At 36.2% G+C, this 22,462-nt stretch overlaps 1 protein-coding gene and 1 pseudogene across 9 annotated transcripts in view; both read left to right on the top strand.

Annotated features, from left to right (window-relative positions):
• The window catches only part of mtd (TLD domain-containing protein mustard), a 302,195-nt gene that overhangs the window by 207,512 nt on the left and 72,221 nt on the right, over window positions 1-22,462 (top strand). The window lies entirely within an intron of this gene.
• LOC143303598 (cytochrome c oxidase subunit 1 pseudogene) lies at window positions 15,464-16,320 on the top strand (annotated as a pseudogene).

The following is a 22,462-nucleotide window of genomic DNA, read 5'->3' as shown; positions in this document are numbered from 1 at the left end:
TTTAAAAATTGAATTAAAAATTGTATATTCGTCGTTATTTCTTTTGTTCGTCTAACTATATGTAAATTCTTATATTATCCGATCAATCAATTTCTTAATTTTTATTAATAGAAGAATCTACATAAAGTTAGACGAACAAATGAAGTAACGATGAATAATGTGCAATCTTAAATTCAATTTTGAAACCGGCATTCGACCAGACCAGGTAAGATTAGTGTTAATTCAATTTCGTTCGATTTCTCACAGCTTTCAAAACGTGCACTGCCCGATTTTCGCAGCGAGGTCTTCGATTTCCTTGTGAATAAGCCTACGATATAATTCGTTTACAGTGCAACGCAGTATAATCTATACAACGTAAAACAGTATAATCCCTGTATAAAAATAAAATACGATCGACTAAATGTTTTTCCTAAAAATGTGTCGCGATCTACCTACTAAAATCTCGAATTTTGCACATTTTCTTATTCAAACACGTATCTTGTGTACTAACAAGTGACAAAGAAGGAGAGAGTATTAGACCAACGTGATATTTTATTAATAATATTTATAGTTACTACGATACTAAAAAAGCCACGACCGTTTGTTTCTATAAGTCGCGGCTAAGTTGCGTTGCGTGTCGTCTCCTATCTATCAGTGATGCTATCAATGAGCGTGTCACGTAGGAGGCACAAGAAATCACGAAATTGACAAATTACCGCTGATCTTCTCGCGTCGCAGTTTGAACGTTTCACAAATCAGGTAAAGAATTGAACTTTAGATATATTTAGTAGTAAAATTTATTGTACGAATCCAACAGGAGTGACGGTTCAGAGTGTTAGAACAGTTTATATACTATGGGTTTCTCGAAGATGGTATCCTGCTGGGGGTAGCCATCCATTTATTTAGCAATTAAGTTAGAAAAATTTACTAAATGTCCAGCTGGACAAATTGTAAAGTACAAGTTAAATAATAAAAAAAACAAAAAAAAATATTATGGGTTTGGCTCCCATGAAGGGGGTGTCGCTGGGGGTATCGCTGGGGCTCAGGTCAGAGATGGTCTTGATGTTACTGTTTTCTGACACTGGGACACTCTTCACGTTGTTGTTTCGATGGCCTGCGGGATGTTCGTTAGACCCCGTTGGTTTTTCTATCGCTAATTTATGGCTCTGTGACAAGCGAGCAAAAATCGCTTCGCGATCGACTTGTTGGCCATTCCTGTAACACGGTATAACGCAGCGCTGCGTCACCGTTTTAACGATCATCGTCGAGAAGAACCGTAAGCTATCCATACGTGTCACGAAAAACAGCGAGTGAATTCCGGAGGAAGTTTCGTACTGTTCCAATATTTTCGACGCTCCGATAAAAGGTAAACGTGGTAGAACGTGCTCGCAATTCGTTATTCGGCCCTCCACCCTCGCGCCGCCTTTATGTACGTAACCCTATCGAACATTAAACACGGACAACCAGCGAAACGATAGCACATAACAGGAGGAAATTCGATCAACGAAACGAATGGAAATTCGAAACGAAGGTTTCCGTGATTAAGTCCCTGTTAACGTTTCATTAAAGAGCCGCGATATTGACGGTAATTTGAGCATGGGTTGAGATAGTACGGCGATGAACACGAGGCGCGGCAGAAACAGAGCGAATGGTATGAGTCGCAGGAAGCGGAGATCACGTGGAAAATTTAAATGCACAACGCCGTTCTGATACAGTGGCCGGGAGCACTTTATTAAACGCAGAATCCATGTCCGCCGCGAGAGACTAACCCAAATACCCGTGTACCACGAAACACTAATAACACTTGCCGTGTATACTCGCGTGCCTTTAATGGCCGGCGTGGATTTGCTAAATGACAGTCGCTCGAATTCCCGGCCAGTCGCTCGGAAATTTATCTAATTACTGGGATAGCGCGGCCGTGCCACCGGGATCGACCCAACGGTTCTGGAATTTGTCAGGCTACGTTTTCGAAATGGGTTCGTTCTACAGTCGCGGTTTTTGTGGAAATTTATTCGTTAAGGTATTCGTTTCACGGCAAAATCCTTGAGGAGTAGGTCGGTAAGGTGAGCGCTACTTTCCTCGAAAGAAGATTCTTTCAATTATTTTACGCGATGTGTCAGTTCTTCGACAAGTTTGCAAGAAATTAATGGAAAAGTCTGAGGTGTTTGGTAGGTGATAGTGCATTTAAGGAACTACTTTTGATGTTTAACGAACAACAATTTATTAACAAACGATTTAACAGATAGAGTCAACAAATAACAATTAACAGATATGATCAACAAATAACTGGTAACAGTTAACAACTAACAATTAACACCAAGGGTTCAATCGACCCGTTTGCTACGCAATGGCACTGAGGATTTATTTCACAGCTCGAGGCAGACTGTCCTTTTGTTCCAGATCGAACGGATCCTTCCCTTCGTTGCCCATCGATATCCCCGCTAGCGTGCGTTCATTAGATGTACCGTGGCGGCTGGCGCGTGTATGCTCTTCCGAGAATTCGGCGGAAGAAGCGTAAGGATATCGATGGTACATTGAGCACGTCGGTGTTGGGCTTTGTAGCACTTTGTATCGCGAAGCCGTTGGAAAGTTCCGTGGCACGTGCCGCCACAAGTCATTTTTGCAACAGCTGGCTTGTATGGATTACGCGTTGAAACATTCTGCTTTGAAGACGAGTACATACGTATCTCCAGTTGGATAAGATTCTGTAAAAATTCAATTACGTGAACGTTTCGAAGAAATTGTAAGACAGTCGATCCGTGCTTGCAAGTCCTTGGTACCACGTTGTTCCGGCCATTCTCGACCCAGTTGTGTTTTCCCAACGTTGGAACGTATCTCATGTTTGAGCAGAACGTGAGAAACTCGTGCACCGTTTCTCTTTTCAATTTTGTGTTACGCATTCTCTTAGAGTATTAGAAATATCTTTTGCTAGAACGAACAAGATTGAACTGTAAAGATATAGATAGAATTGCAGAAAGGTTGAAAAGTACATATCGAGTTAGAATTAATCGATATCGTAGTATCGTAGACAAACTGTGTAAGAATTATCAGGTGAACTATAAACAATGAAGGCGAGAAAGCTTAAGTGCCGACTGGTCGAAAGGGTCGGGAAATTTCAATGAGCCAAGCGGCCTATCAATGTGTCGTCGTGACGTGATCATGATCGCGGACGATTACGGAACACGTACGTGGTGGGAGTATGAGAAAAGACAAAGAAATACTTAAGCGAGAAAGACGAATTAATTGGCAGTCGTTAACTAAGAGTCTAGTTGTGAGGAGTGGAGAGTTGAGTTGTTATGTGCTGTAAACTATTAGTTATGAGTTGTGGATTATCCATTTAGTTGTCTTAGTTATAGTACATTACTGTACACGTTAAATAATCATCCTCTGCTGTTTAATTCATGGTAAATAAATCTATCTATGATACAAATCATTGGAAACGCTAATTTCTATTAGGTTGTGCGGAAAGTGTCTTTCTTTCACAGACATGTCTTTTACAACGACGTATCTTTATACAAACATGTTTTTGTATTTGAAATAAGTTTACAATCAATTCTCATTGAGAATTATAAGTAAATTATTCTGGTGTGGTACTATAACATCGTGGCAGCACGGGCCACGGAACCTTCCAACGACTCCGAATACAAAGCGCCACGCCTTCAAAGCGCAACACCGACGTGCCCAATGTGCTGTCACGTAAAATAACAAAATAAAAAAGGAATTTGAGGTGAAAAATAAAAAAAGAAAACTTTATTTTTTTTCTAACATCAATACACTTTACAATCTACTTCCGAACTCTAGGCGTGACTTTCTAAGACTGACTCTTACGATTTGACTTTCGATCGGATCCGATTACTTTCTTTTGTCATCCCTCAACATCCCCACCGTCCATGCATTTGCTAGGCGTCCGCGATCGTTGCCACGTGCTCTTTCTTCGAGAACCTTCGGTGGAAGGACCGTTGGGATGTTGATGGTTCATTAGGCACTTCAGCGATATACATTGTCGCCGAGTGCCGCCACATCTTTATCTCTATCGTCAGTCCGTCGGATTTGAAGTATGCCGGTCGTGACAGTGCCATCGGTACCTTCACGCTCTTTCCGCCGAATCCTCGGAAGAGCATACACGTGCCAACCGCGGCGGCACATCTAATGAATGCACGCTAGTGGGGGATATCGATGGGCAACGAAGGAAAGAATCCGTTCGATTTGGGAACAAAAGGACAGCCTGTCTTGCGCCGTGAAATAGAAAAGTCCTCAGTGCCATTGCGTAGCAACGCGTCGATTGAACTCTTGATCTCAATTGTTAGTTGTTAATCGTTACCAGTTATTGTTGATCGTTTCTGTTAATTGTTATTTGTTGACTCTGTCTATTAAATCTTTTCTCAATAAACTATTGTTCGTTTAACGTCTGAGTATTCCTTCCACACCTATCACGACGTACCACCTCAACATGAATAATAAATGATTATCGTATGTTTGATTCTAGCTGAATTTAATGTTTAAATCTAGAGTAATGTCTTTTTAGCCTGCGGATCTGATTCGTCGTGTCAAGTAATTGGGTAACTAGTGGGTTTTGATGGTTGTTAATTCTTACGTTATATCTATTACTGAATTTGGATATTTCTTCTTTAACTGTAGGTATCTTAAGGTCGCGATGTATTATTTCGTTGGTAACATACCAAGGTGCATCTATTAAGGATCTTAGAGTTTTTGATTGGAATCGTTGAAGAATTTCTGTTCCCCATAGTTGGATCCCATAGGTCGAAACAGGTTTTAATGTGGCTTTATATAGCATTATTTTACTCTGCACGCTTAAGTTGGAACGTCTGCCAATGAGCCAGTAGAATATTTTTAATTTTAATTTAAGTCGTTTGGATTTGTCTACGATGTATCGTTCCCATGTCATTCTTCTGTCCAGAATCATGTCCAGATATCTGACTGAATCTTTGTTTAGAATTGGAATATTATTTATGATCACCTGTGTTTATACAAACATGAAACCTAATTTGCCGAACATTGCGATCTTCATTTTGATAGAACAAAATGGATCATATGTAATTCGATAAAATAATATAAAACGAAAAATGTTGTGCGTCCATTATTTCCTTATAAAACGAAAGAAACTTTTCGAACGACCTAATAATATTTCTGAATAAATAAATCCTATAATATGTTACAATGAATTCATTGATATTATGTAACTTGAGTTACATTTAATGCTTACCTACTTACTAAACATACGTAGGTTTTCTCATACCTGACGCGACGATTTTCATCGTTCTTTTTAAATCGTAGACTTGTCGCAGTATTACGTGATATACATGCGAAAGATTCCGACGAACTATCTTTTGAAACATTCAGTAAGTAAATATTTGCCATCCGCGCGTTTCAATGTTTTTTAATATAATATAGACCTAATAATACTCCAACAGTGCATAAAATATGCAAGCGAAAACAACAATATCATTTGTGTTTTCTTTGGAATTCAACGATATCTCGACTGATTCGGAAATGGTAAGGTTCGGTTGTGCGTTCTGTAGAATGCTAGGTATTCTTGAAATTTCAGATTACTTTGGTCGAGAGACAAAGTAATTTCAGCCACGTAACGCGAACATTCAAGCTTCGTTCGTTCGTATCGCTTGGAATCTCCGAATCTTGCAGCTTCTGTGTATTATACGTCTGCAAAAGAACCGCTGGCTCGGAAATTTCTCTGAATGTCGCGAAACAGACACGCCGGAAAATGAAATATCTAATAGAATTTCGTCTTCTTAACCTAATTAAACGTCCTAACGTTGACATTTCAGAAATTTGTACTAGTTCAATTTCGTATACACGTAAAGCCAAGACCAGTTTCTAGGCCATCGGGCTGAAATACGTACAATTGACCGTAGAACAGCACCGGTCTCGACAACACGGATTTTCTTACACGCGCATGTTTTTCTCGGTCAATATTGCGAGAGTTTCCGAGAAAACATACGTATTATGCATGTAGTCCGTGTAGTAAACCGTGACTTTGTAACAAACTAGACGACTAACGGAGAACGTTGGAAAAAATACGCGAATCACCGTTGCTAAAAGACGATCGGCTAGACAATGCCTGTATTATTATCGCTATTGTCGCGCGGTCAATCGTGTGACGATCATCACGTCGTAATATAAACATAATATACGTATAAATAATATAAGTATATAGAGTGGCTCACGAAAGTATTCGAACGCTTACATATGCAAACTTGAATAGCCGAAATAATGTACATTAACACATTGACGCCGGTGAAACGACAATCCACATCAGAGACCAGGCCGCTGTCACGACCGGCTCACTTTAAAATCGGAGATAAAGATGTGGCGGCACTCGGTGACAATGTATATCACCGAAGTGCCTAATGAGCCATCAATATCCCAACGGTCCTTCCGCCGAATATTCGAGGAGAAGGCATGTGTGGCGGTGATCGCAAGGATAGTGCGGATATTGAGGGGTGACAAAAGACAAATAATCGAATCCGATCGGAAGTCGAGTTGTAAGAGTCAGTCTTGAAAAGTCGCGCCTAGAACTCGGAAGTAAAATTTGTAAACTGTGTTAGAAAAAAATAGTTTCTTTTTTATTTTTTTTTTTGTTTTGTTTTTTTGTGTTATTTTACGTGACACCGGCGTGCACCATCGGCGGGTCATACGTGTCTGTCCCATGAGACGGCGTGCACTACCGGTGGGTCACTCGAGTTTGTTCCGTGGAACGACGTGCATCGCGATGGGTCACACATGTATTTCACAAAATAGGTTTATATTATTTTATCTGATTATCTCTTATTAAATTATTTAATATTAATATTTTGTTGGACCACCTTTAGCAGCAATAGTGTGCCTCAATCGACGTTCCATACTGTAAATCAGTGATTTTGTAAAATTACACTCAACGCAGTCCCATATTTCTATAATTTTATCTTGCAATACTTGCTTTGAGATCATCTAATATTTATTTAATCTTTTTCCGATCTCAGCCCATAAATTTTCAATCGGATTTATGTCTGGACTTTGCGGTGGAGTGATTAACATGTGTGGTGTGTCCTATACGATCCATTCTTTCACAATTCTAGCAGTATGCTGAGGATCATTATCTTGTTGGAAGTGAAATTCTTCCAATAATCCTAATTTACGGGCACTTTCTTTAAGGTTATTTTTTTTGAATATTTAAATACTTATATTTATCAAGTATTCCATCAATAACTATCGAAATTCCCCACACCATAACCAATCCACTTCCGTGTTTCACTGTTTGATGTAAATGTCGAATTTCCAATTTCGTATTTGATTTTCTCCATACATAATTTTCACCATCCGAGCCAAAAGCGTTAAACTTTGACTCGTCCGAAAAGATGACTTTGTCCCAAAAAGAATTATCTTTGTTAATATAGGTTTTTGCAAAAGTCAATCCTTTTTTTATGATTTACCACATTAATATATGACTTCTTTCGCGGTACTCTGTCATGAAAATCATTGTTTCGTAAGATTCGTCGACATAATTCCGAGTGAACTTCTTTATGAAACATATCAACTACCATACTTGCGAGTTGAGGAGCGGATGTAGTAGGATTTTTTTTTAATTCGCGAATGGTAACTTTCTCCTCTTTTCCAATCAATTTCTTTAGTCGATCTGATCGAACTTTGTTTGCAAGTGTTCCCTCATTCTTTGATTTTTTTATGATATAATTTATTGTGCACTTACTTCTGTTCGCAATTCCGGCAATCTCGTTATATGATTTGCCGTCGTCATGTAATCGGAATATTATTTCTCTTTCACACTTTTATTTCAGACTTTTTGGTATTCGTTTTAAATACTATTGTGCACACTTTTGCGTTACTGTTACTGAAACGATATCCTAACAACAAATGAACGTACCAATATTTTCATTTAGTAATGATGTCTACATGCGGTGCAAAGGAAGATGAAAAACTATCAACAGTGTTACACCGTTCGAATACTTTTGTAAGACACCATGAATGTTTCTAATAGAAGTATCATAACTTCTGTCCATATTATTGAATCGTTTTCAAATTTGACTGATGTAATCTTCAGACTTTCCCGTCACTATTGTAATATCGTGGACGAGGGGTCTGGGGGGTGTGGGGCGAATTATAAACAAACGGTTGCGGAGTATGTTGTATGAGTAATTGGGTAACTAATGGGTTTTGGTGGTTGTTAACTCTTGTATTATATTTGTTATTGAATTACAAGAGACTGATTCAAAATGTTTTAACAGACTGGGGCGAGCGCTTATTTTGGGGGGCTTTTATACTGAGGTTTCAGTCCCTCTGGAAGGGTTGTCGTCTGGTGTATCTCAGAGGCGCCTATTCCGTTACTATTTGGTTATTGTCTCGATGGCTGTAGTATGCAGGGTGTCTAGCCTATCCTATTACTGTTTCTGTGCGAGTGGTCTCCTTGAGCGTGTGACACTAGCGTTGTCGAGATAGGGTTGAATCCGTAGTGACGAGAGTTGCAAATTAATTATCTGGTTGTCTTAATTATAATACGATATTGTGATTAGTTCACGTTAAACAACCATCGTTTCCTGTTTAATCCATTTATTGCAAATAAACTAATTGTAGTATAAGATCCTACACTATAGATACGAAATTGTTTTAACAAATTAGTTTAGTACACCTCATTTTATTAATTAAAATTTGTAAGTGTAAGCGTTCGAATACTTTCTTGAGCCACTGTATATTGGCATATAATATCTGTACAGTGGTGAGAATAATTATAAACATCTACCCTATTTTTAAGTTTTTCGTGATACATTAGTACAATACAAAAATCCTTGATGTAATTTCGTATTCTAACAGAAAAATTGTGCTTCTGGCTGTGTAAAAAAAATAGAGCCCGCGTTGTTGAAAAATCAACTGTAAATGAACGTACATTTAGTTCAATTTTTGAAAAGCAAGTGCTTAAGTACGTCATTGTATCATGTTAGATTACTTTTATTTTTATTTTATTTATTATTTATTTTATTCACATGCTGTCCGTTTGCTTCGTGCCAGCAATCGTTTCTTACGACAGTCTAAAGTACCATACGTGCGATGTCTGCCGTTTCACGGGACATTTTCAAGGAATTACGCCAATCCGATCTTCTTATGAAACGCGTTCGTTTCGTACGTCCTCGAAGATTTATCAGACCGAAATTAATTGAAGCTTTCCATCCGCGTTGAATTACAGGCGAAACGATGTCTCGAATCGATCGAGCCGCTGAAGAAAGTCTGGCTAGACGAACGGAGAAATTCTGGATGTATTTCGGTTAGAAAGTTTCGAGGGACAACAGTCAGGAGTTACGAACGTTCCATTGAATCATCGCGAACGAAAGTTGAAAGATTCTGAGAATTATTTACGATCAAATATCTGTTAACAGATTGGATCGTTTATTTTCATATTCTACGCTCTCAAAAAATCTAAAAACAAAAGAAGTACTAGAATACCTTTGTCGATCTCTACTATATACAAATATGCGTTAGATCAAACGCATCAAACTTTTGTGCATAAAGATAGATATTTGGAAAAAGGGAAGAATAGAATTTTCGTTGCCAACAAAGAATGATGAAATGGAGTGTAATTATTTAATCATTCGAGAGATGATTGGTGAAATTTAAATAAAATTATTCGTTTTGAAATTAATCTTTCAGAAATACTCTATTTATAGAAATTATTGCTTCAATAGAAGAAATTAAATTTTAACAATAATAGGAATCAGGATAATCTGAATATCGCCGTGGTATAGCTATTAGTCCTAAAAAGTGTTATGGAAAGAATGTTATATTAACTCCAATAAATATTATAATAAATTGAATTTTTAATCATTTTTGATTTAGTATTAATCAGCTATTATGTCGTTTACTATCGATACAAATGTTAAGCAAAAGTCCGATGAAGTCTCTTCCGAAACACCAATTTCGAAACGCGATACAACAATTTCAATCGTGTCTAAGTTTCGTGTTCCCTGTCGATAAAATACTTGGCTTAATTTGATCATGGAAACTCGACGGTTGATTAATTACCACCTCTAGATCAAAGATCGGTAATTGGTTGAAATCATATTTGCTTTAATAGGAAATTCTATAGCGAAAATTAGTTCTGGAATCTCTTAACTGCTTGTTTCGATAGAAATAAATTTGTTTGAATTAGCCAAATTTGATGGTTGAGTTGCTCTTTAATTAATATTAATTCGTAGCGTAGCAATTAAAAACAGGAAGTTTTTAAGTTGAAGCAAAGCAGAATCACGAATTACAGAATACGGAAAGGAATTAAAGTAAACTGACAAAATGAACGCACATTGAAAATAAAATACAAGGTTGCAGAGATATAAAGATAACGTGAAAATCGTTTCAGGTAAAAGGATAAATTAAACGAAAGAAAAAAGCTGTAGCAAAAGGATAATTTGTAAAGAACACACGAAGCGGAGGTAATTGAATTTTTAAAAATATTCATTAACTTGAGGCCTTGTATATTGTATCGTACGTTCCAATCAGTCACGAATATTTTTTCTTTTTTTTATTTGGAAGTAGTTTACAATCAATTCTCATTGAGAATTATAAGTAAATTATTCTGACGTGGTACTATAACATGAATAATAAATGATTATCGTATGTTTGATTCTAGCTGAATTTAATGTTTAAATCTAGAGAGTAATGTCTTTTTAGCCTGCGGATCTGATTTGTCGTGTCAATTGGGTAACTAGTGGGTTTTGATGGTTGTTAATTCTTATGTTATATCTATTACTGAATTTGGATATTTTTTCTTTAACTGTAGGTCTCTTAAGGTCGCAATGTACTGTTTCGTTGGTAATATACCAAGGTGCATCTATTGAGGATCTTAGAGTTTTTGATTGGAATCGTTGAAGAATTTCTATGTTGGAATTACTCGCTGTTCCCCATAGTTGGGTCCCATAGGTCCAAACAGGTTTTAATGTGGCTTTATATAGCATTATTTTACTCTGCACACTTAAGTTGGAACGTCTGCCAATGAGCCAGTAGAATGGTCACGAATATTAACGTTGTTCTTAATTCTTCGTGCTACGACGAATCAATGAATTTATGGATATGAGAATTTTCTCTTATCCATCTCTTGACGAGAGTCGTACAATACCGGCCAATCTAAGTTTCTGTTCTATAACTTAGGCTACATTTGATAAAAATCAAATATGGAACAAGTAATTTGTAGTTGCAAATATTTCTTGATAAAAGGGGAAAAATAGTTTTTTTATATCTTAATAAAGATAAAGATCAATAAAGCGTAAAGATCAATAAAGATAAAACGGATGTAATTGACAACGAACGAAAAATTGTTATCCAATACCGTTAAACTATCTACTTGATAGATTTTAACATCTAAGTAATTAGTAATGTTAGTAAGAAACATTTAAATAAAATACAACTTTTATTTCGGCGTGTCCACAAATATCACAAGTAGACTGATCGATATTTTTGTCACGTAGAAGACACAACAAATCACGAAATTAACAGATCACCGGCGATCTCCTCGCGTTGCAGTTCGAACGTTTCACAAATAAGGTAAAGAATTGAAATTTAGATATATTTAATAATAAAATTTATTGTACGTATCCAACAGAATGACGGTTCAGAATGTTAGAACAGAGAATGTGGAGAGCTGATTATAAAAAGGTTTATATACTATGGGTGTGGCTCCTATGGAAGGGGTGTCGTCAGGGCCCAGGTCAGAGATGGCCATGCTGTTACTGTTTTTTGACACTGGAACACTCTCTTCGTTGTTGGTTAGATGGCTTGCGGGATGTTCGTTAGACCCCCTTAGTTTTTCTATCGCTAATTTATGGCTCTGTCACATTTTCTTAGTCTGTACACTACACATGAACCAAACAAACCTTTACGTTTGATATATCGCTGCCAATCTTCGTTGAATAATTCCTTGCGAATAATGCACTCAATGACTTGTTCATCAAAGTCTAGTTTCCTCTGTGGTAAGCTACTTTTGTCTTACTTATCTTCTTCTCCTGACTTGCTTTCTCGTTTGAAAGGATTTTAACTATAAGAAAAGTTAAAGAAAATTTGGATGACTAATCTTTTACCTTTTTTTTAGATTTTTACCTTTTTTCACTAATAATTCATCCACGATATTTTTAAATAATTTAGTCACTGCTGCACGACAATCGCGTGGAAAAAGTCTTAGGCTCTGTGCGTAATATACAACGTAAATTAGAAAGACCAGAGCATTTGTGTACTTTATAGCCTAGAGACAACGTACGTGATATGACAAAATTATTTCATTGCCTGAGGGATAAGAAATCAGCTGTGAAAGATAACTTTTGTTGCGCGGGACGTCAACGTAAACGTTAGACGTCTTAGAACTCTGGCGATACTAAAGAGAAGAGAACGATGCTAGAAGTACGTTGCTTACAACTACAGTACCTTCATTTTGGTTTTAACTTCCCATTGAGGGACACGAAGTTATTGTCCTTTTTATTCGTCGTTCGACAGTCTTCGACACGTCGAATCTCAAAATGCAAATGTTAACTTTAGAAATTTAGTTACGCGTGTGTAAAACTGAGCATTTTTAGCGCATTTTACAGACTAGTCTGACATACTACGATCATATTTCTTCTATCCATCATGTGATTCAGCGTTTCTTAACCTGTGGATCTCCAAGCGCCACGAAGTCCGTACACGCGCAGCTTGTCATTACATTATTCGAGTAAAAAATATTCGTTGTGTGTATCAATTTGCTTATAACAGATCTCTTCTCTCAAAAAAAGTTGGCGAAAAACAGTCAATACCTGTTTTAATTATGCACATTCGTCATAGTATGGATTTAAATTTTCAGTTAAATCTCGAGCTTTTTTTTATTATTTAATTTGTACTTTACAATTTGTCCAGCTGGAAATTTGGTAAATTTTTCTAACTAAAGCTAAATAACATGTGGATGGCTACCCCCAGTGGGATACCATCTTCCTTTTAGTCTTAGTCCTTTTAGTCTTAGTGTCTTCCTGTTAGTCTTCTTTCTATGTGAGTTTTGCTTGCTTCAGCAGTCAGCTGGTTTCAATGGTTGCCGTTCTTTCCTTGTATTTTTCTGCGTACTCGCCGATTTGACCGTTGGTATTTGTAAGTATTTGCGTCTATCCTCGTTTCTGACATACCATGGGGCGTTCACTATTGTTCTCGGTATCCTCGATTGTAGCGACTCTAGTTTATTTATGTAGCTCATTGCTGCCGTTCCCCATAGCGATATTCCGCACATCCAGATTGGTTTTATTATCATTTTGTACATTATTAGTTTATTTTCTATGCTGTGCTTAGAGTGTCAACTAGTTAAATCTCGAGTGTCCGCGATAACGAAAAATCATTCGAACGAGGTCCTTTGGTAAACGAAATGTTAAAAACCGCTGATCCGATTGGTCCGCGCAATTGAACGTTGAATTGAATCTTACTTCGCCTAATACTAGTTTATATTTTTATTATTTTTAATAAACGTAACCGGCCGTTTCGCGGCGCCAAACTTAAACTAATACTCATGGACTCATGACTCATGATCCCGCTGCGTTGTAGCCGCCACCCACGTGCATTTGTGTAGAGCCAACAGCTCCGCTTATTAGCATTAGACGAATGATGGATAGAAGCCAGCATGACGTCAGAGTAACGTGCTCACAGGTGTAAAATACGCTAAAAACCGTCGACTTTGCATACGAGTAACTTTTGAATACCAACAAACATTAAGCGACAGGTAAAGGAGGCAATAATTTTAATTGCAATTTTTTTATTTTCATTAATTTTTATAGCATTGTCTATAGCGCAATTAACTAAGAGTAGAAGCGAGGATTATTTAGGTTTTTGTCTGCACTGTACGACTCTCCCCTATGTGCATCGCTCTATCGCTTATTGAGCTGATTAATCAGAGAACCAATGACACGTATCGATGGAAACTGGCTTCGTTTTGCATCTAAGGAATATCGTGTGTTGCTCTCGAGTACGAAACGCCGACCGAATTCCGAAAATTCCTTAGGAGAGCTTAGGTTAAAATGTTAACGTGAAATTCATTTCACCGCTGCTTCTGCGTATCCTTCGTGATCGTGGAAATTGCTTTCGGATAATTAATCGTGTTTCCGTTGTATTATAGAAATATTCAACTTTCCGGTATTTCACATGGCAAATTTCTATTCTCTCTTTCACGAACGTCATCGTTTAATTAGATATTCGTTTACGGGTACGAAAGAAACGTAGAAACTAATTAATGGAAGGATCGTAATCGTTCGTAATGAAACAGTTCGATAAACAGAATTCAATTGGTTCGTATACGAAGCAATTTTGGACGAAAGGTAATTAATTAGGCATCTATGTGATCCATTATTCGTTAAATATACTAATTTCCTTATCTACGTGGATAAATTCTAAGATTATTAAAAATTACGCGGATTTTTATCACATTTAGAACACCTGTACGCACTCAGTTTATCTATCGTTTTGCAAAAATGATTCAAGTGCAAGTTAAACGGAATGTCAACTGTAGATATTGCGATCAATTTCCTTACTCGAAAACTGATATTTGATAGCCAACGTTAGAGAGGTTGGCATAATTCTCTCTTAATCTCTACATATAATCCGTAACGTTCTGATAATTTGTAAAAAATTATTTCAGTTACCGATTAACTTTCTTTTTTCTACAGTACGTTGCAATTTTTATGAAATTGTTATCTTAAAAAGAATTGCATAATTTCCGGTACCTTCCACTTCGAAATCAATGCACATACTTCGATAAAAAAATTTCCTTTAAAAGCACAATGTGTTTTCAGATGCTTCAAAGTGTTCTTTTCTTTTTATAACAATATACAACGTAAATTAGTTTACATTATATATTGTATATAATATTAGTTTCTCTGTGTACGTTATACATATTAACAGCAGATAACACATCGTAACAGAGGAGAGGAAATTTATACGAAGGCGCGACCAGAGCTGAAGTAACGTTTGCTAAAATAAACCAACATCATGGAATGTAAGCAATATGTGTCACTGTGTATACACTGGATCTTGTTGAACTATTTGTTGCCACTCGAAATAGGTTCGTAGAAATTTTTGCAACCGCCACACACCAGTGAAATGAAAAATGCCGGTCGTCTCTCGTTAAAGGATTATAGGAGTATTCACTGAGTTATTGAAAACGACATGGACGTGAAACACCAGCTTCCTAAAAATCGTTTAAATGGGTTTGATCGTTCGCCTGGCGTTAACACAGAATTTCCAGGAATTTCTAAAATTGCCTTAAACATGATTACAAAATTTTATACGTGTCTATTGCGATGTAAAAAATGCTCTGTTATACCAAAAATGTCCAGCCAACATTTAATTCCTTTTCCCGAAATCAACAAGCACATTCGTCTCGTCGATATACTGTGCATTTTGTTCTAACAAGCGATGGTGAGTGATAAAATCATAAATATGACAAAGGATCGTTTAACGATTACGTAATTTCCGTAATTTATTTTCCTAATCAGTATGTATTACAGTAATTTTATTGATTTTATCATTACCAGTATTAGCCGGAGCTATTACTATACTTCTTTTTGATCGAAATTTTAATACATCTTTTTTTGATCCTTTAGGAGGAGGTGATCCTATTCTTTATCAACATTTATTTTGATTTTTTGGTCATCCAGAAGTATATATTTTAATTCTTCCAGGATTCGGATTAATTTCTCAAATTATCATAAATGAAAGAGGAAAAGAAGAAACTTTTGATAATTTAAGAAAAATTTATGCTGTATTAGGAATTGGATTTTTAGGGTTTATTGTTTGACCTCATCATATATTTACTGTAGGATTAGATGTTGATACACGAGCTTATTTTATTAGCAACATATCATGGATCTAAAATAAATTTTAATACTACATTTATTTGATCAATTGGTTTTATTTTAATATTCACAATTGGTGGATTAACAGGAGTAATATCTAACTCATCAATTGATATTATCTTACATGATACATACTATGTAGTAGGACAGTAGTCACTATGTTTTATCCATAGGAGCAGTATTTGCAATTATTACAAGATTAATTGATGTCCATTAATTACTGGTATAATACTAAATCAAAAATGATTAAAACTTCAATTTATTATAATATTTATTGGAGAAAATATAACATTTTTTAGGATTAATAGCTATACCTCGACGATATTCAGACTATCCAGATTCTTATTATTGTTGAAATTTAATTTCTTCAATTGGAGCTATAAATAGATCATTATTCTTAATTTTTATTATTTTTGAAAGGTTAATCTCAAAACGATTAATTTTATTTAAATTTCATCAATCATCTTTTGAATGATTAATAGGATACGGTTTAATCTATTTTACGTATTTCACGAAAATTTCGTTATAATATTATGAGTTTGGTATCCAAAAAGATACTACTCATATCGTGCTGTTTTATTACATCGTTCCGTTCATAAATATCAATATGTTCCATTCAATACAGTGAACTTATGAAAAACGCAAAATACAGCTTTTCAAAAAGGCAAAAAATAACACGGGTAATAAATACAGAGAGAGGTTTACTAATTGTTGGTAGTTTTGGATCTTAATCGCCGAAATAATGGTAAAGGAACACTAAGTTCGCATTTAGAATTTATATTAAAATAGTTACAGATTTATTTGATAAACGATTTCAAGGATATTCGTCGATACAGATTTACGCGCGTCTCAGCACGTTCTTTGTCTCACCTTCTTCCATACCAGACTGTTAACTGAACAGTTTACATTCCCTTGTTTTCGAGACGCTGCGCACACACATACTTCCACACACTCATATTCCATTACATGTATCACTACTACGCGGTTAATCTAGTCTAGCGCACAAAATTATACATATCTCAATACTAATACATACCACGTTCAGTCATAGCCTAATAGACTAACCTTTTCAATGTTATCAATTAAAAGCAGAATGGTCTTTTAGCTTTTTTCGCATCCTGCTGGAAAACAAAAATGTCCCTTTTATCTTTCGTCCCGCCTTTACTACATATACCATTCAGTTCTGAAGGGTGCAGCAAGGATCGACATGAATGTGCCAAACAGATAAAGATACGAGCGCTGATAAAAGACACATATTACAATTAAATAATCGCGCCAAAGGTGACGTGATTGCAACATGGCTGTATGATAGTCAGTCGACTGTGGGACTCGCGTGAGTAGTCGCGGCACTCGCGTCTCGTCTCTCAGCCAACGTGTCTTCGCGGCGGAAGTTTTTGATAAACCACGACAAACGATCTCCGATACTGGCGTCGTAAAGTGTGGAGATCAAGGAATCCGATTAACGTTGGGAAATGTAGTGACAGTAACGTCGGTGTTTGTAACGCCGGTTGCAAGAAACATTGTCGTAATACGATGACGATGGCCATCGGGAGTTACCTGTTACCTTGAAAAACGTGAAACGCGGACAGACGACTGGACTGTTTGTCTAGTCGATTTCGTCTCGCCTCGTAACCTAACTAATCGATTCTGGTGTTCTTTACGTGGTTGTATACTGTGTTTGATAAAAGCTATCAGAGTAGCCGAAGTTATTTTGATTGACAGGTTTCCAACGGTATATTTGAACTATTTGCAGTGATTCATTTAATGCTACGTTACGCCGCACGTTGTTTTTAATTTCTAGAAGATCGCCGATCTTGTTATTTTTCAGGGAAATTTTTGCTCGTAGATTCGCCTTAGTGCATTTGAAAATTTTCTTACGATTTATATTACGTTATGTTATATCGTTCTTCGGACTAGAAATATCGGCATAGCCAAAGATCACTGATTTTGTCATCTTTCGCGGATATCTTCGTTTACGGATTCGCGACAGTACCTTTGGAAATTTTCTTGTAATTTATTTAACGTTATATTACATCGTTCTTCGTGCTAGAGCTATCATAGTCGTGAGAAAGTTTTCATAGAAATTTTCATTCATAGCTTTAGAGTGGTACGGATGACAGTTCTATGATTTACGTTACATTGTACTTGATAGTAGAACAGTTAACCGGCGAGCTGTCGCGGTCTCTTTGAAAAGCGTGTACCTAAAATGTGTGGCAAAATGTATACGATGACGAGTATACTCGTCGGACAGAGAGTACACGTGGCTGTTATAAGATAGAATTAAGTCGTAATGAAATGACTGTTTTATTCTTTAATTTGATTACTGCAATTTACTGCAATTACTAAATTGAGACTTGAACAGCAAATTGTAACTACTTTTCACGCATGACGAGTATACTCGCCGTAATACGAAATAGTGTCATTTTTTCATGATTACTGTACTCGTCAAAAACAGCTAACTGGTTGAAGCGCGAAAAATCATCGACTAATCTGATTTTCGATGGAAATTTTCGTTTGTAGATTTACAGTGGCGCGTTTCGACAATTTTCTGTATGTTTTTGCAAAGTATATGGATAGATAGCTCGTTTCTTCTATCGCGTTATGTGTTTTTCCGTATACGGTGAGGTGTGCTGGAACGAACGTGGTTGAAATGAAAATGAAAGTGTAATACGAATTAAAACAGCTTAGTAAAAAGTAAGCTGCAAAAATAATACGAAACGAATCTATTTAGTGGGAATTATAAAATAACGAGGTAGTTGTGTTTGCCAGTCTTCTTCAGGCTGCGTTATCTTTTCATAAACGAATCTCGCCTCTTAGCTGTAACATCCGGTACGCGTCCATCCTGGACCACGCTAATTTATTTTTCTATTCGCGAGTTCTTACGTTGCTTAATTATCTTCTACGCGATAGATATTTCTAATCGAGAAAAGGAAAGGTTCGTGCAGATTCGCATTATCAGTCAACGTTTACTTTTTACCATCGTAACGAAGGCGGAGTGGCTGATATTTCGCGTTCGTTTACAGTATCTTTGCACGTTATAGCAACGTTTTTGATATTAGTCATAACACTTGTTCGTCGTAGCACACCTTACCGTATCGTTTCTTTATTATTTCTTTTCTGGAAACGTTCTGCTTTAATCATCTGTAGTTCTAGTGTTAAAATCCTTTTCATTTAATGCTAATTAATATTAAATGTAATATTAAATTCTTTAAGTATTGTTTAAGTTCGATGTTTAGACGAATATCGTATAATTCCAGGAGAAATTGTAAATGGTGCGAAGGTCTCTTGATTCGAACTTTTAACAGCGAAGTTTCATCCTAAACTACTTTCAATCTCGTATAGAATTGAACTCGACGTTCTGCTCTACTTCATTCGACTCTTCTCTGAATGCTTTATCTTGATTTAAAAGAATCTTCTAAAGTATATGTTTTCTATGCTTCAAAAGCAATCGTCAAAGATCAATCTAGACCTTCCTACACGGTAATTTATCGATTGATATTTTATGTACAAATTGTAGCACGACTTTCAGAATGTTGCAATCGTGGAACTTTAATTATTTTATTATCGAACTTGTCATCTTCCTCTCAAGAGGAATTTTGCAGCAATTGTAATTTGAAACCTGTGATTTATAAAATTTCTCTAGAGGGTTATTTAAGTTGCGAACAGTTATGCAGACATCGAAATCATAATACTTGTCAATATGTAAGACGAATCGGTTCTAACCCGAACGATTTTCTTAACCTTAATAAAAGAACACAAATGGTATATTATACGTTATCTCGTGGAATATTGTTGTATTCCTCTTAGGGATTGGTATTACTTCAAATTATCTTCATGTTAGCATCCGAGAAAAATAGCAGTTTTCTATTAGCAAATGTGACGCAAGAAATATCAATATGCTGATAAATTGTTCCGCGGTTAATGTTCCATTTCCTTCTTCTTCTTCTCGTCACTTCTTGATTTCTCGTGCATTTTTTCTGCGGCGCAGTTTTGTAACCAAAGAAGAGAAACACGAGAGAGTCGAGTCAGCTATGTTGATAGATACTTATTTCTGAACTCATTAAGAAGAGATTAAAGACAGCAGGCTTATGAGTTGCGATGAATATTCATTGATACATACAAAAATAGATAATACAGTTGTGCAATTATCATTGCACGGAGCAAGATTTTGTAAATAAAAATGAAACTATTGAAATTCTTCGATTATTCTTACCCTCGATGTTTTCTTTTCTTTTCTTTTTTTTTTCCTTTCAACTGGTCAACTTTTATCTTGTCACTCTTCCATTATGTATCTCGATTTTATCAATTTTCAATGTTTCTTCTTCCGATTCTTGGACGTTTTCCAGATTTTGAAACTTTCATCGCTTCGGCTTTTCAATTAAGAAAACTACAGACCAGTAAATGCAATAAATACTTGAAATTGTTATTTTTTAATATTTCTTCCTCACAAGCAACGATCCATAAATATTTCCATGTGAATTCTAAAACCACGCCTTCATATTTTTTCGAAATATAAATTTAAATATAAATTTATCGATTTTTCAGTTATAATCTCGAAGAATATTAATTGTTATCGATGATGTAGTAAGAGAAGCTAGAAAATGTTAAGTATTATCTGTGGTAACCAGAGCGATACAAGGTACGTAACTGCAGCTCGCTGCAATCGATTCGTTCGAATTCTGGACCTGGTGATTGCATTCGTAGAGCTTGTTCCCCAGTTTCCTAGTTATTTATTCGTCCCGCCAAGACTCGAGAAGCATCCTAAGAACGAGTCAATGTCGACCGGAGCCCCCAAGGCTGACCTACACGAAACACGAGCACTGTTCGTGCTAGAAAGTCACTGTCGCTGGTATTCCGTTTCGCATTCCCGTCGGAACATTCGTTTTCTTTCATCTTCGATCATTCGAATTCTCAAATTTGCTAGAATATTCAAGCACCAACGAATATCAATATCTATATCTTATCGGTCTATTCACTTCTTAGTATGAAGATAATCGATGGAGTATATATCAGGCGTCGATAAGATTTCATTTAGTAAATACGGAAATATGATTTTCTAGGGATACCGGTATATACCTTGTTTAGCGTTTGTTAAACTGGATACCTACCGTTAACGAAACACGTAGACTAAACAAAATTATGTGTATACAAGGGAAGATTCCCAACTCGAAAATTCAAACAATCATGAAACTTTGGCATACGTAGAGGATGTATAGGTATGTATTACGCAATTCTTTGCTTACTGTGGAAATTCTTAGCCAACGATAGCTATGCTTAAAAGGCGTAACATTTGTCTGAAAATAGATCTTTCCGTCTCTTACAGTTCGCGAGTTATAACGTGAAATTGGAAAACAGCCGAATTTTCAAGGGTCGGTTTCAAACTTTTGCAGTCAATTTATTCAAAAGATTAGTAAAAGAAGTTGCGTAATACGTACGATAATTTTCATTAATATTCTCATTAATATTCTTGAAAGGGGAATAACTTTTTAACACTTTGACTGCCACACCGAAATCACATGTTCCGCTGAGGACGCCACGAGAGTATTTTTACTATTCAAAGCATATAATGGCAAAGTAATAATAAATTGATGATATAAGACAACATTCTTCCCCAATGGACCGCTTATCTTATTGAGATTTAAAGTTTATTGAGTCCAGAAAATACAGTTTTAGGTACATTATTCACAATAAACATGAATTTTTGTAATGGTATGTTAGGCAAAGGTACCGATACGCGGCGGTACGACGTAGCCATGCTGTATTATGTGTCGGCGCTTTACATTTTTCGTTGTATGATACAGTTTTTGGGTTTAAGCCTCTGGGGAGCGGAGCTTCTTTATGTATTTTTTTTTTATTTTTTTCTGTCCTGAAAACTTGGTCGCAAAACAGGACGCTTCGGTAGTTTGCTACCGTTTATCTTACTGATGGTCACGGGTGACCACCGTAGCGCCTTGGTAACAGTTGATAGCGACATATTATAACAAGGCTTCGTTTATTTCAACAAATCATTCGCATTCGTTATTTCGTCCTAAGCAAAATGTGCAGAATATATTGTTGAAACGTGTAGAAGATATCAGTAAACAGTATTTGCTCATTCTATATATAACTGTAAGGTATGTGCACACTTCTAACTTCAATTATATGATTATAAAGCAGCATTTACGATTATTTTCTAAGGTGTGTTTATAATAATATTCGTAGATTAGCCCTCAAAGATAAGGATGCAAACACAGTGCACAGTTAGATGCAAGATTCGTTCTCTTTTTTTTTATCGATGTTCTAATAAAAAAGTTTAATCGTTCAACGAGGCACTTTTTATTTCAAAGTATCTTCTATTTATCGGTTATATTCAAAATGCCCTAACTGTCAATTTTCATTCAATTTTCACAATTGTAAGAAGTTCAAGCGCTTCGGTCACCAATGACCATCGTGGCGTCACAGGAGAAACCGTGGCCGGTCATATATACAGGGTGGTTGGTAACTGGTGGTACAAGCGGAAAGGGAGTGATTCTACGCGAAAAAAGAAGTCGAAAATATAGAATAAAAATATTTTTTTTAATTTTTCCATCGAGACAACGATCTACAGTGAGATTCGTTATAACGAGACGTGATAAATT

The sequence above is a fragment of the Bombus vancouverensis genome, chromosome 14 (genome assembly GCF_051014615.1).
Source record: "Bombus vancouverensis nearcticus chromosome 14, iyBomVanc1_principal, whole genome shotgun sequence".
Classification (NCBI taxonomy): domain Eukaryota; kingdom Metazoa; phylum Arthropoda; class Insecta; order Hymenoptera; family Apidae; genus Bombus; species Bombus vancouverensis.
Note: the sequence above shows the minus strand (reverse complement) of the source record. Positions and strands in the feature narration are given on the sequence as shown.